General features: G+C 45.4%; 1 protein-coding gene across 3 annotated transcripts in view; it reads left to right on the top strand.

The window, feature by feature from the left end:
- Window positions 1-2,156: 2,156 nt before the first annotated feature.
- The window catches only part of HECTD1 (HECT domain E3 ubiquitin protein ligase 1), a 261,585-nt gene continuing 251,269 nt past the window's right edge, over window positions 2,157-12,472 (top strand). For all 3 annotated transcript variants that reach the window (XM_073609172.1, XM_073609173.1, XM_073609171.1), the window contains exon 1: window positions 2,157-2,303. The gene's annotated coding sequence lies outside the window, so the exon portion shown is untranslated. The remainder of the gene's footprint in view (window positions 2,304-12,472) is intronic.

The raw sequence follows: 12,472 nt of genomic DNA, 5'->3' as shown, positions 1-12,472 counted from the left end.
CTTTTTTTTTTCCTAACTGTATATGCTTCTGGATCAGCATGGTCAATAACTGAAAATGCATATTGGCAGAAAGGTTTTACATTATTACGAGGGAAGGGGGGCTGGTTACCTGTTCTCGTGTATAGGTGAAATGTTCTAACATATTAATAACATACAGTCCTTGTTATTCCATTTGTAATAAAAAAATGTAATTTTAAAATGCAAGTTTAGTTTATTTACTGAATAAGCTGTACTTTTATTTCAAGCATAATACTTTTATACAAGCTGCATTTTACCTTCCCACTGTAACAAAATTACTTTCAATTTAAAAAACTACTTCACACTGAAATTGACTTAAGCCCTGGTTCACAATGGTGCAATGAGGGAAACATAGTGAATCCTGTGCTTTTCTCGTGCCGCATTGGAATCGCACAGCATCCATGCGCTCTACTGTGGGTGTCAATGTTAGATAACAACACCCCAAAACAGCTTGCAGCTCAAATCGCACCACACAGACAACGCATTTGATGTGCACAGGCATGCGGTGCGATGTCTGCAACGCACAAGTATGAACGCAGGCTGAAGGTCACTTTCAGGTTGGCCAGAGGATTTTGGTTCAGTACAGCATGGGAAGGAGTTAGAACCTTTGTCAGTATCTGTACCCCCTTGAGAAGATTTCTCCTCAGACTGATTGTAAACCTTTATTTATTTTTTTTAAAATAACAAACATGTCATACTTACCTGCTCTGTGCAATGGTTTTGCACAAAGCAGCTACAATCCTCTTCTTCTCAGGTCCCTCGCTGGCATTCCTGGCTCCTCCTCCTCATTCCGTACCCACCATAGCAAGTATCTTGTTATGGGGGCACTTGTGCGTACTCACTCCCAAGCTTTGCCTGTGTGTGTCTATAGACACACATAGTGCAGCTCAGACTCCCCCTCCACTTCCTCACTTGCTGTGATTGACAGCAGCAGGAGCCATTCTGGAGAGGAGCGAGACGCTGGATGGAGATTGGGCTCAGGTACTTAAAGGGGTTGGAGGAATTCTATTAGGCTGGGTTCACACTATTGCAAATTAGATATGGTTTCATCCACATCCAATTCGCATGTCAGGAGATTGTGTCCATCTCTCATTGGAGCCGGTTCACATATCTCCGGAGCGAATTGTACTAGGGTTCTGTGCGTCTTCTGGTTCGTTTTTGGTCCCAATTTAATCCTAAAATGGTGAACAGGGACGCACAGGACTCCTGCTGTAAGCCAGCCTTAAAGTGGTTGTAAACCCGTTACAACCACTTTTGCCTATATTAAGGCTTACCTGTAGGTGCTGGAAATATCTTCTAAACCTCCACTGTTTAGGAGATATTTACAAGAAAGGCGATCGCTGATGTCAATGGTGCAGGCGCACTTTAGACTTCTTTAGAAACGGTGAGCGTGCCATTTCTAAAGCAGATCGTGCCGTGACTGGCAGCTCCTGCGCGGGAGTGACGTCATTGCGGCTCCAGCCAATCACAGCGCCGGAGCTGCGATACCCGAAAGGAAGATGGAAGCTTTGTGGAAGAGGGGACAGCGGTGACATTGCGGGCTTCAGTTGCAGGTAAGTGACACATAATGGGCTACTATGTGATGCATAGTAGCCCATTATGCTTTACTTTTGCAGGGAAACAAAGAGGAAGTAAAACTCATCAGGATTTACTTCCTCTTTAAGGAGACATACAATACAGGAAAAGCTGAGAGGGGTCGTGGTCTTCTTTATTGTCTTTTGGAGTGGTTTCTCTTCTTCCTGTCCTCAGAACAGGAAGTGAGGGGAAATCTCATTGGGGCCACAGACAGCAGTAAAACCCCATACTATCCAAAACTAAGCTTCTGGATGGAGTAAGATATTTAAAAATAAAACCCAGTGCAGCTAAATCTACACGACGTGTTGTGAAAGTTTTGAAATGATAATCGCACAGAACGAAATTGGTCTTGTAGTTGGTGAAGAAAATATTATACAAAACTCCAGTGGGAGGCCATATTTATAACCCACTGCATTGATCATGTGGTTGCTGAGCAGTTCTTGATTTCAACAATGTGAGGACGGGCAGAACCCGGGAGCAGATTCACACAACGCTCCCTCTCTACAAGGACTGGGGCGGGGATGAGCAGCACAGTATTGCTGGTACGCTGTGTGATTTCCCCGCACCTCGGTGAGGATTGCGCTGAACAGCGCCCTCTGCTGGCTGTCGAGCGCTGCGGGCGGAGTCTCGGCCTGAGCCCGTGACACGCTCCGTGTGACTCCGGGGATCAGTCGGAGCTGCGCGGCCCAGACCGGCTCCGTGCGGATACGGTAAGTGGAGGCTCGCTAGTCTATTCTAACGGAGCTCTGTGTCGTCCTGGCGTTTCCGCGTAGATTTGGGCTCACTGTGCGGAGGGCAGGCCTCAAACTCTAGACGGTGGTCGGGGCCTAGCGCCGGATTTAGGTCCGTTTGTGGCAGCGGAGCCTGGCCCCGGCCTACCCCCGTCTCCTCAGGATGTAGCCGGCTGTGTGTGCCGGAAAAGAGAAGAGGTTCTATAGGGCCTTCGTCTTCTATATCGTCCCTTCTCACAGCCGTGACTCGGCCAGGCCTCAACTCTGCTATGCCCTCCATGACTGACAGGGGCCCCACGTCACGGTCCCGAGCCTTCAGGGGCCCCACGTCACGGTCCCGAGCCTTCAGGGGCCCCACGTCACAGACCCGAGCCTTCAGGGGCCCCACGTCACAGACCCGAGCCTTCAGGGGCCCCACGTCACGGTCCCGAGCCTACAGGGGCCCCACGTCACGGTCCCGAGCCTTCAGGGGCCCCACGTCACGGTCCCGAGCCTTCAGGGGCCCCACGTCACGGTCCCGAGCCTTCAGGGGCCCCACGTCACGGTCCCGAGCCTACAGGGGCCCCACGTCACGGTCCCGAGTCTACAGGGGCCCCACGTCACGGTCCCGAGCCTTCAGGGGCCCCACGTCACAGACCCGAGCCTTCAGGGGCCCCACGTCACAGACCCGAGCCTTCAGGGGCCCCACGTCACAGACCCGAGCCTTCAGGGGCCCCACGTCACGGTCCCGAGCCTACAGGGGCCCCACGTCACGGTCCCGAGCCTTCAGGGGCCCCACGTCACAGACCCGAGCCTTCAGGGGCCCCACGTCACAGACCCGAGCCTTCAGGGGCCCCACGTCACAGACCCGAGCCTACAGGGGCCCCACGTCACGGTCCCGAGCCTACAGGGGCCCCACGTCACAGGCCCGAGCCTTCTATCACCTCTCCATGGACTGTCCCTGGCCCACCACTTGTTCAGCTCTGAGTCTGTCAGCCTTTGTAAACAGGAACTTAGAAATCACCTACAAATCCTGGAACTGCGGTACTCCCCAGTCCCAGGGTCCTGAGCTCCCCTCACCCGGGGCTTGTTCTTCACCAGTCTTTGGGTCCCCGGTGCCACCATCTTGGCTGTGGAAAGTTGGCTTAGACTCCTTGCTGTATCACACTGCGTGAGATGCATTGCGATTTCAGTCTGGTCCGGCCACTCCTCGGAGATGGGGAGGGGGTTTAAAAACGTAAGGTATTCTCACCTAGGTGACTGGAGAGAAGCGCCCGGTGTCCAAAAAATATCTCGCTTGTTAATTTTTACAGTTATTTATTGAAGATAAATGTATACAAGTAAAGCCAATGTGTTTCGGGGGAATTGCGTCCCTCTTCTTCAGGGCAGCATTTCCTGGAGAATGGTTAAGCTCTTAGAGGGTTAAAAATATTCAGTCACAGTGGCTCTGCAGTATGCTGGCATTGGATGGATCAGAGGCAGCCTAGGCAAGGGAAGTGGCAGTGGGTACTTGTCAGAGATTCGTAAAAGTTTACAATAATAGTAGAGGAGGAAGAGTGTAACTTCCTATTTTAACTGAAACTTTAACATGAGGAACCCTTGAAATAACTTTAGTCTCGGAGCTCTTGCTATGCAATACTATATCTACAGTTTATGGTACATTAATGTGACTGTCAGTAGAAAGAGTGTTACTTAAATTTGTGGTCAGTAGGAAGGAAATCTCCCCTCCCTTAGGTCTCGTTTACGTGTGCGGTAGAGTTTACCACCCTGCTAATTACAGCTCAGGGTATCTTAGTGTGATGGGCAGTGGGAAAAATCCCCCTCTTAGACCCCTTTCACACTGGGGCGCTTTGCAGGCGCTACAGCGCTAAAAATAGTGCCTGCAAAGCGCCCTGAAAGAGCCGCTGCTTTGTCTCCAATGTGAAAGCCCCGAGGGCTTTCACACTGGAGTGGTGCGCTGGCAGGACGGGAAAAAAAGTCCTGCTAGCAGCATCAAGGAGCGGTGTGTATACAGCTCCTGCCCATTGAAATCAATGGGGCACCGTAGCTATACCTCTGCAGAGGCGCTTTGCAGTGGTTTTTTAACCCTTTCTCGTCCGCTAGCGGGGGTATAACCGCCCCACTAGCGGCCGAATACCGCCGCTAAAAATAGCGACGCTTTACCTCCCCAGTGTGTAAGGGGCCTTAGATCCCTAAAAAGATCATTGGTTTCAATGGTGTGTGTACAATGGATATAAAAAGTCTACACACCCCTGTTAAAATGTTAGGTTTCTGTGATGTAAAGCATAACGATGAGCTCAGGCCTGTGTGCAACCGCATGTGCAGAGCCCGCCAGGAAGTTGGCACTGCGGAGCACTTATCACAAGCAGTGAGACATTTTCCTGATCCGTGGCTGCAGAGATCGGGAAATGTCTCAGTGCCTGTGATTAGCGCTGTGCCGTGCTGACTTTCTGGCGGGCTCTGCACGTGTGGTTGCGAACATGCCTGAGCTCATCCTTAGTAAAAAAAAAATGAGACAAAGATAAATAATTTCAGAACTTTTTCCACATTCAGCCCCCTTTCACACTGGGGCTGAGTTAGCGCTAAAGCACGATGCTTTAGCGCTGTTTAAGCTGCACTTTTTGACCACTATCGGGGTGCTTTTAACCCTAAGTAAGGGGTTAAAAACTCCAGTGTTGCTGTGCTTCTGAAGCGCTGCCCATTCATTCCAATGGTCAGGGCATTTTGGGAGCACTAACTACAGCGCTCCCAAGCCATCCCAAAGATGCTGCTTGCAGGACTTTTTTTCGGAACGTCCTGCAAGCGCACCGCCCCATGTGAAAAGTCAAACTTGAATGAATGGGAGGTTTAGTTGATTTGGATGTATGCTTTGGGTCATTGTCATGCTGAAAGATGAAGTCCCTTTTCATGTTCAGCTTTCTAGCAGAAGCCTGAAGGCTTTGTGCCAATATTGACAGGCAGTTCATAATTCCCTCTACATTGACTAAGGCCCCTCCCTGTTCCAGCTGAAGAAAAACAGCCCCAAAGCATGATGCTGCCACCACCATGCTTCACTGTGGGTATGGTGTTCTTTTGGTGATGTGCAGTGTTGTTTTTGCACTAAACATATCTTTTGGAATTATTGTCAAAAAGTTCAACCTTAGATTCCTCAGACCATAACACATTTTCCCACATGCTTTTGGGAGACTTCAGATGTGTTTTTGCAAAATTTAGCCAGGCTTGTATGTTTTTCTTCATAAGAAAAGGCTTCCGTCTTGCCACTCTACCCCATAGCCCAGACATGAAGAATATGGGAGATTGTTTTCACATGTACCACACAGCCAGTACTTGCCATCTATTCCTGCAACTCTTTTAATGTTGCTGTAGGCATCTTGGAAGCCTCCCTGGGCAGTTTTCTTCTCATCTTTTCATACATTTTGGAGGGACGTCCAGTTCTTGGTAATGTGACGGTTGTGCCATATTTTTTCACTTGATGACTGTCTTCATTGTGTTCCATGGTATATCTGATGCCTTGGAAATTCTTTTGTACCCTTCTCCTGACTGTTCCCTTTTACCAATGAGATCCCTCTGATGCTTTAGAAGCTCTCTGCGTACCATGGCTTTTGCTGTAGTATGCAACTAAGAAAATGTCAGGAAAGACCTACTAGAACAGCTGAACTTTATTTGGGGTTAATCGGAGCATTTTAAATGATGGTGGGTGCATACTGACTGACTTAACATGAGTTTGAATTTGATTGCTTAATTCTGAACACAGCTACATCCCCAGTTATAAGAGGGTGTGCACACTTATGCAACCACATTATTTTAGTTTATTTTTAACCCCCCCAAGATTTCAGTTTCTTTTTCAATTAAGTTGTACAAATTATAGGTCACATTAAGGCAGGGTTCGCATCAACGTCGCATGCGGTTCCTAGCAGGGGTCTGGTGCGTCCTGGTTCACCGTTTCAGGTCCAATTTCATCCCCAATTTTTGGCTCAATTTGGACCCGAAACGGACCAAAAGACGCATAGGACTGCCGCAGCGGAGATATGTGAACCGGCTCCATAGAGAGCCAGTCAAAATCTCCTGCTATTGTGAATTGGATGCCTTGATCACATAGAAAATATGTGGAGGGAGCTGAAGGTTTGTTGCCAAATGTCAGCCTGGAAACCTTAATGACTTGAAAAGGATCTGCAAAGAGGAGCTGGACAAAATCCCTCCTGAAATGTGTACAAACCTGATGGCCAACTACAGGGTTTTACCTCCAAGTACTAAGTCATGTTTTGCGAAGGGGTCAAATACTTATTTCACTCATTAAGCCTGGGTTAACACATATGCGATGCGGTAACCAGCGAGCTGCAAGTGCCCGTTCCCACATCGCATCTCCCCCGCAGGCAGTTCACACTGCCCTCTGCGAACCGCTGTGGGTGTCAATACAAAGGTAATGACACCCCCAGATTGGTTCTCAGATTGAAGTGCGAACTGCATGCGATCCGATTCCAGTACGGGGGGAAAAAAAGGTTCCAGCACCTTTTTTTTTTTTGTGCAGATCCAATGCAAGTTCAGCCATACAACTGTACGGCTGAACTTGCATTGCACAAACATCGCATGTGATCGGCACAGCAATGCGGGTGCGAATCACATGCGATGTCTGTGTTTGCATATGTGTGAACTCAAGCTAAAACGCAAATCAATTTGTAACTTTTTTGAAATGCTTTTCTCTGGATTTTTTTTTGTTCTGTCTATCACTGTTAAAATGAACCTAGCATTAAAATGATAGACTGATCATTTCTTTGTCAGTGGTCAAATGTACAAAATCAGCAGGGGATCAAATACTTTTTTCCTTCACTGTACATTCCAGTGCAGTCAATAAAAGTAGAACATTATGCATTTCTTTTCTATATACAGCAGGGACCACGCATGCGCAGTAGGGAACCAGGCTGTGAAAGCTGCAAGGCTTCACTTCCTGATTCCCTTACTAGCAATGCCGACACCTCCACCCGGAGCCAAGGGGCGGGTCGGCTTCGGGTGAGGACGTTGCGGGTGCCCCGGACAGGTAAGTGTCCTTATATTAAAAGTCAGCAGCGGCAGTATTTGTAGCTTTTGACTTTTCATTTTTTTTTCCTAGGCGGAACTCCGCTTTGAGCATGTTGCACTGTTTATATATTTTTTTAAACTGTAAGCACCACTTACCTACTCTTCATTCTTTGCTCTTCACAACAACGTGATGTATTGTACTGCGGTGCAGTGTTATCCAATGTGTTGCAGAAAAAAATGCATGCCTGCATTTTTCCACACTTCTTACCGCACATCACACCGGTGTTGTGGTGTGAACAGAGCTTATAGAAAACAGTTGATTTCCGTGTGTCCTAGTGGTTACCTGCATTGATCCAGTGTGGAAAAACACAGGTTACTGCACTGTGTGAACGAGTCCTAACCCTTAGTCCCCTTTCTCCACTTGTGTGACTTGGGACTGCAAAGTCACTTGACAAGACAGACCATTCATATCTGTCCCTGCACTCTCTTTGGTCTGACTTTGATGCAACTTGAGTTCCATAGACCTCAAGATTACACAGGCATTGCTTCAAGTCGTGCGACATTCTGGTCGCACAGGTGTGAAAGTGGCCTTAACCCGTGTGTTCGATTGTAACACTTCACCTGATCCTAACACTAGAAGAGACCCCATGGCAAGGTTTTTAAAAGTCCACTAAACGTCATATACTCTCCTTCATGTCACTTCCTCTCCATTCCGCCTCCTGTGCCTGTCACCACAATATACTTGCTGGTTTTGCTTTTTGGAAGCATATGACCACCTCCTTAATGTGGGCCTGGGGCCTGGGGGGGGGGGGGGTTCTGTCGTCACCACTCTCTCTAAGCTCTGACACAAGCCAGCATTGGGTATTGTGTGTTGGCAGGACAGAACAGGTAGTGATGGGAGAGAGTTGTGAAGGTGAGTATAAGGTGATCAGGGGAAAGCTTCAAACAGATGCCGTCACTTGGCCCTGAATAGAAAAGGTCTCTTTTATTCATAGTATTTTATATCTTTAGTCTAAATAAAAACATTGCATCTTTCTTAAAAGAAAGGTGTGTTTTGTTTTTTTTTTTTTTTTTTTTTTTTATCATCAAATTTTTACATTAGAGTTGTAATCATAGTAGTTTTAGGGGTAATGTAGCAGTTCTGTTGATTATTATTATTATTATTATTATTATTATTATACAGGATTTATATAGCGCCGACAGTTTACGCAGCGCTTTACAACAACATTAGGGCAGACAGTACAAGTACAATACAATTCAATACAGGAGGAATCAGAGGGCCCTGCTCGTTAGAGCTTACAATCTAGGAGATTCATGGTAGTTACTGCCGGTTCACACAGGGGCGGCACGACTTGCAGGTCGACTCACCGAGGCGACCTGCACACGACTTCAGCGGCGACTTGCAAAACGACTTCTGTATAGAAGTCAATGCAAGTCGCCTGAAGTCGCCCCAAAAATACTACAGGAACCTTTTTCTAAGTCGGCGCACTTTTGATACATTTGAGCCCGTGTTGCTGTCTGTAGCAGAATTCAACAAGTGTGTTTGTCAAATAAAGACTAAAGCTAAATGGTAAGCTTTTTACAAGTGCTTAATAATTTTCAGAGCACTTTGATACCAGTTCTCAGACCTTTGAAACTGCTTCCTCTCTATGCAAACACAGGCTACAAACAGCCGACTCATCGTCACGTAATCTTGCCGAGTGTACACAAGTCTGTACTGACTCACAGTGACTGGTGGATTCAAGTAAACCAGCACTGCCTCACACCTATTATGACTGACACAAATAATGTGCTAAAAGATCAGACTAGCCAGTAGATGGGATTTATATTTGGTTAGTCTGTATGCTAGGGGAATATTCCAAGAGTTTAAGTGTATTAAAGAAATAGTTTTAGCTTAACTCGTTTTTTTTACGCCTTACGCCTTTGAATGCAGTTTAGTGTTCGCCTATGCAGCCATGCTCATTAGGAATTTAGCTACATAGAAGTGTTTAGAGGCATAAAGAATGCTCATAATCTGCATTTGGAGAGGAGTTTATGAGCATAATTTGTGTGTATTTGCAAACATGTATTCCACTGGCTAGAATTCTGACCAGTAGCATGAGTTTACGTTCATATGCTACTAAATGCCATACACCTGCAAACGTGTAAATCCGCACCAGAAAAAGCACTTTCATTTTTTTTTTTTTTTTTTTACATGTGATTTTTTTTTTCTGTCATCTTATGGCATAAAGATTTAGGGTAGATAGTATTTTAATATGGCCGCGTGCATGGAGCTTAACTGTTTAAATTGTGCTTTGTCTTACAACAGTTGTTTTTCAATGTCAACCGGGATTTTATATTTAAAAAAAAAAAAAACAAAAAGCTTGATTCCTCTTCTTCCTATTAACCAGCTTTCCATTACCTAAATCAGAAACATTCAAGCCTGAAAATGCATGTACAAACATGCTAAAGAAAACTCCCACAAAGACGCTCAAGTGTGAAAGTATCCTTGGGGCCCTTTCACACGGACGTGTCCATATACGGGCTCCGATTTTCTCAGCGGGTGATTGCTCCGTCGATCCCCACTGAGCAGGCAGATGACAGGTCCATCTCTGCACACTGTACAGGGACCGACCTGGCAGAGCGCCACTCTCCTCTATGGGGGATAGGCTGAAGACAGACTGTAGAGTCCTCAGACGGTTGGAAAAGTAGGGTTTTCCTCCGTCATCAGAAACGGAGCATAGCGGAGACTGATGTCAGCGGATATTCATCCACTATCCCACAGGGATACATGTATGTCCGTTTTTCATCCGAAAACGGATGGATGAAAAACGGACATACAGTCCGCCCGTGTGAAAGGGGCCATGTCTGATAGGGGTTCTAATAATTTCTGCTAAGAAAAATAATTTTTTTAATTGTCTGTGTGGCTTTTGGAGCTCTCTGCTTACTTCCTGTCTGGTAATACCTTGTCAGCAGGACATGAAATTAGGTTAAATATCTTCAGTGGAGCCCTAGACAGTAGTAAAAATAGACCGTTCTAATCCTTCTGTACTCTATCCAAAACTAAGAAAAAAAGTTTTGACTGGTCTGCATTCTAATAACAATACAAACAATAGTTGACAATCCAATATAAACTTACTTTAAAACTCTCCTTTTATGTTGTGAGTGCTGTTTGTCTGCTTCCCATCTCTTTTAAACACTTCCTGGATTCCCTGCACGCTTTTCAGCTTCTCCTCTGCGGTTTACTTTGTTTGTAAGGACTACATATCCCATAGTACCTTGCCTGTAAGCAGTGATACCTGTACTGACTCCACCTCCTGAAACTCCTCCTCTCAGCACCTCTGTAGTTCAGAAGGCAGGCTCTTTGAAATGTGTGACACAGATGTGCCTACTCAGTGCATAGTGAATATGTATCACAGAATTCAAGAAATTAATGGATTGTGTCTATAGGATTGTAAACATCCCTCCTTTTTATTGGTTAAGCTAGATGGACTTGTGCCTTTTTTCAACCAGATTATGTAAAGTAAATGTTATGAATTCAATGTATAAAATGACAATAAAAAACAAGCAGCTGCTCACATGGTTCTATGTGTCCCCACAGATATACATTAAAATGGATAATAAAATAAATGTCACATAAACCAATAAATTAAGTGGAATTGAATGCCTTACTAGTGCTCAATAAATAAAAACTATATCATTAATTCATATGTATAAAGTGTAAGTGCAGACACAAGTGCTCTATATAAAGTGTACAATAACGCCTCCTGTTATCAACCTTGCTGGGGGTTAAAACCACAATTCCATTGCTGTGCATTGAGTGCAAATGATAAAAAACTTGACAAATGGCTGCAGTTATTAATATGTCTCATAGAGGTTGATACCACACCTCCAGTGCTAGCAATGCAGCTCCACAAGTGTTAATTACAAGTGTCCAAAAGCACAATATTTAAATTTTCTAACAAAGTCAATATCCATATGTTAATCCATGTGCTTCAACCTCTGTGTTCACCACACCGTGCTCCACTCTTAGGCTGAAGTTGCCGCTCACCTTCACTCTAGACCTATACTTTCATACAAGTCTATTTGCTTTTTATGAAAAATCCTCCTAGAGGTTCTGGTGTGTGTGTGTGTGTGTGTGTGTGTGTGTGTATGTGTGTATATATATATATATATATATATATATATATATATATATATATATATATATATATATACCATATATCTCCACTCCGCATTGCTTCCAGCAATAGTAGCCCTGTATATATAAAAAAAAAAATTCCTCCCATAGTGTAAAATTTGTATCCAAACACCGCACGTTTGGATAAAAACACCTCGTAGTGGGTGTATGCGCTTTGGGAAACAATGTCCTTTCACCACGACTTCTGGCTTTGTTTGTGACATGGAAGTGATGTCACCTTGTCACCCTCCTGCCAATGCATTGAGGTTTATTTACTAAAGCTAGAGAGTGCAAAATTAGTCACTATTCTGCAGAGAAACCAATCAGCTTCTAACTTCAGCTTGTTCAATTAAGCTTTGACAATAAAACCTGGAAGCTGATTGGTTTCTCTGCAGAAGTGTGACTAATTTTGTACTCTCTAGCTTTAGTAAATTAACCCCATTGCGTCACTGCTCACGTGACTTCAAGGGCCTCCTACGAGGTGTTTTTATCTAAACGTGAGTGTAATATCTATCTTGTATAAAGCCATTGTTTACAGTTTTACACTAAACGCCTCAGGATTTACATGACTACTATTGCTGGATGCACTGTGGAAAGGAGTAGGAGGGGAGATGCATGGTATATAATGTATACTCTAGAGCAGGCATGTCCAAAGTCTGCCCCGTGTTCCGTTTAGAACGGCCCGCCTGGTTATTTAGACTTATATATCTTTTGTGACCCCCGACAATCTCCCAGTGCCGGGCCACAAAAGATGTATATGCCTTGGAGGGGATAGGGAGGAGGCAGGACAAGCACCGTACACACAGGAGAATTTCCTGTTTACGGGTGGCCTCTGTAATAGGAAGTCCCGTCTCTGGCACTGCCATTGGAGGCGGGACTTTCTATTAAAGAGGCCGCCGAATAAACAGATTCTCCTGTAGGTAATCTTTGGCAATGGTGAGTGCATTCCTGGCAATGGTGAGTGCATATCGGGCAATGGTGAGGCTACATCCAT

The sequence above is a fragment of the Aquarana catesbeiana genome, linkage group LG13 (genome assembly GCF_042186555.1).
Source record: "Aquarana catesbeiana isolate 2022-GZ linkage group LG13, ASM4218655v1, whole genome shotgun sequence".
NCBI classification, from domain to species: domain Eukaryota; kingdom Metazoa; phylum Chordata; class Amphibia; order Anura; family Ranidae; genus Aquarana; species Aquarana catesbeiana.
The sequence above is the reverse complement of the archived record's forward strand: the minus strand, read 5'-3'. Positions and strand labels throughout refer to the sequence as shown.